The 2,860-nt window shown below is 38.7% G+C and overlaps 1 protein-coding gene across 1 annotated transcript in view; it reads left to right on the plus strand.

Moving 5' to 3' along the window:
• Positions 1–1,393, plus strand: part of map1lc3b (microtubule-associated protein 1 light chain 3 beta) — an 8,034-nt gene extending 6,641 nt beyond the window's left edge. Inside the window, exon 4 of the mRNA XM_068731940.1 lies at positions 1–1,393. This exon is cut by the window's left edge and continues 460 nt beyond it. The gene's annotated coding sequence lies outside the window, so the exon portion shown is untranslated.
• The last annotated feature ends 1,467 nt before the right edge of the window (positions 1,394–2,860 follow it).

Raw genomic sequence — 2,860 nt, forward strand, 5'->3', positions numbered from 1 at the left:
CCAATAGAGTCTTTTAGCGCGTGTCTCTGCTTCTTTATCGTCCTCTCTGGTGGACCGACGTACCGCCAGTCGAAGGCAGTTCTTTTCAGTGTTGTGGTTACGTGTCTCCTCGGCTATATTTATGTTAATGTATATATACATTTCAGGTAGTGATGTTGCATTAAAGTGGTGAGGCTCCACCACTTGTCTATATATACATTAGCCAATGAACAAAGCCAACCTGAATCTGAAGGTTTTTGGAGACGGGCACTAGAGAAAGATGAGGGTTTCTGGGTTCACGCGTTGTTTTTAGTGGAGCGTTTTATTGCAGCGAGAAGGTGGAGTTTTGGGATTTGTAGTCTGGATCAGAGTACTTTTTGCCAGAGATAAATGCTAAACGAAGTAGAGAAGATTCCTGTTAATGCATCCCCGCCATGTGTCTCATCACCTTCTCTGGTGTTTTTATCCCTCCCTGCCTTGTATCCTAAAGCATCTTCACTGTAACAAAACTATGTTAGGGGAATTGCTTTTACTCTGGAAACGGATGATTGTAGTTTGCAAAAAAATAAGGAAAAAAAAAAAAGCCTTGGTGTACAGATATTGACTTTACAGCTTTGAATATAAAAGGGGTTCCAATGAGAGTGTAACTTTGGACGCACTACAGGAGCAGGGTCTGATTGCATGTGTGAATGAAAGATGATGATGATGAGGCGTTTCTGTAAATGCTGATGAGGGGGACGGGGGTCGCCGTTTCCCATTTACCCTTTTTTTTTAATGTCCTTTGTCACGAGTATTTATTAATAAGGTGATCAAGGAACGGAGGCAGGTCAAACCAACAGTGAAGCAGAGGCAGGTTGACGAGCATCATGTCTGACTGTGCTTCTGTGTTCTGCCTCTGAGCTACAGGGCTGATTTCCCAGAGCTGTCACCGTTGTTCAGCTTCAGTTCGCTGAAGTTCAACAAGCAGTTTCGCTGCCCGGTGGGTTTCTAAAGGGCTGCACTCTGAAAGAACAAAGAAATAGAATATCCTGTCTGTCTATAGATGGTCCTTTATACTGTGCTGTGCTTCCCCTCTTCCTCCTCACCGTCTTCTTCACAGCTGCTTTTATATATCGCGCTATTTTATCATTTTGGTTCTTTTTATTTCATGTGACTTTTATTTCACTGTACAACATGTCTATACTCTTCGCTGTCTACAGTATGTGATGCCGGCCTACAGGGCTTTCCTAACTTAAGTGAAAGCCACTGTGTGTTTGTTACAGAGGGGTGGAGCGTTTGTTTGCGGGGTCTTTTCTGCCTGCTCCTCTGTTTCACACACACACACACACATATCCACACTCAGCAATATCACACAGCCTCTTCTTATGTATTTATGTTGGTATTTTGTAAACAATAAAAGGAGAAAAAAAGATCAGTTATGTGTTGCCTGTGTTTTTCTACCTATAAACACAATTATCAACATGCTCATTGACCAAAAGCTGTCATAACCTTCCAAACATAAATGCTTCATATTTTCAGTATCTGGCATCATCATCATAATGCCGCATCTTATCACGTGGTGTCCAACCCAGTTAACAGTGGCTACTCCCCAGATATCATTTCTCACACATTTACACCTCAGAGGGCATGAATGTTTCATTGGTACCACAGTCACAGCAGAGCCATGTAGTGGAGCATAATGTATTTATTATAAGTGCAAATATCAAATCAAGTGTTTGGGTGGCTGATGAGGTGTTTTTTTTCTTCATATTTCTAAAGCTCCTAATTTACATGCATTTGTTGTCTTGAGACATTTTTTTCCGTTCTTATATTTTTTAATTTATTTTATTATTTGTATTAATTTTATTTATTTTACATTGCTGTTACAAATAATGTACACACTGAATAGGGAACATATCGGAGATCTCAACGCACTGCAAAATATGATAACACATGCAAAGAGACATCAAGCAAATTAGAAAAAAACATCCTAACCAATTTAAAATAAAAAATGTATGATATAAAAAAAAATTGAGAAAACAGCCAAATACAGAAATGCGCTGCAAGTAGAGAAAACACAACCAAACACACAACAACAACAACAACACTATCGCGTTCACAGACAGAAATCTAAACACCTGCCAAAACTCAAAACTTCTTCTGTGGTAGTTTATATTGTGCTTTATTTGTTAGTTGAAAGCTTAATTGATAACAAAGTATGCCTATTCTGTTTCAATAACGGATATTAAAATGACTAGTGGCCTTGAGTTTTGAGGTAAGGGGGTCCCGCTGTAAAATGTCTCTTGGGGCCCCAACATGTTCAGAAAAGGTTCAGTTTCAGCCGTGTGCATCACTTTTAAATGTCCACCTGCAAACATTTCCATTTCCATTGTTGTGTGGTGCGACATGCAGCAGGTTTCTATATTTCAATCAGGAGAGACTTGTTTTATAATTTAACAATGATTTATTATACATGCAACAAATATGAAAAGTGCAAAGTCTTTGGCGATTGGACTCCATCCTGAAGTAATATCACCGAGGGCAGGGACACTGAGGTCCAAAAGGCCTAATCCCCCCTGGAGTCCAAACTATGGAATCTTACATAATTGTGGGCCATCATTATTACGATGGATGAAGCCCAAAAACTTGAAGACAAAATGTTCTACAGTTGAAAAATGGTTTAATTAATTAAGAAAATGTTTGCCTGTACAATTGTATTTAGTAAATCATCAGAGCAGTTTCAGAAAACTTTTAAACAAAGTTTCATTGTTTATATTTGTTCACAAAAACAAAAAAGTTAAAAAGAAGAGTTCACTAATAATTTGACAAAAAGGATGTGAACAGTAACGTTACATCGATAAATTACAGCTCCCTCGTTCGTGTCCACTGAAGAGTGTCTGAC

This window comes from Cebidichthys violaceus, unplaced genomic scaffold (genome assembly GCF_023349555.1).
Source record: "Cebidichthys violaceus isolate CVI_PGR_0920_01 unplaced genomic scaffold, fCebVio1.0.p SCAF_55, whole genome shotgun sequence".
Lineage (NCBI taxonomy): Eukaryota > Metazoa > Chordata > Actinopteri > Perciformes > Stichaeidae > Cebidichthys > Cebidichthys violaceus.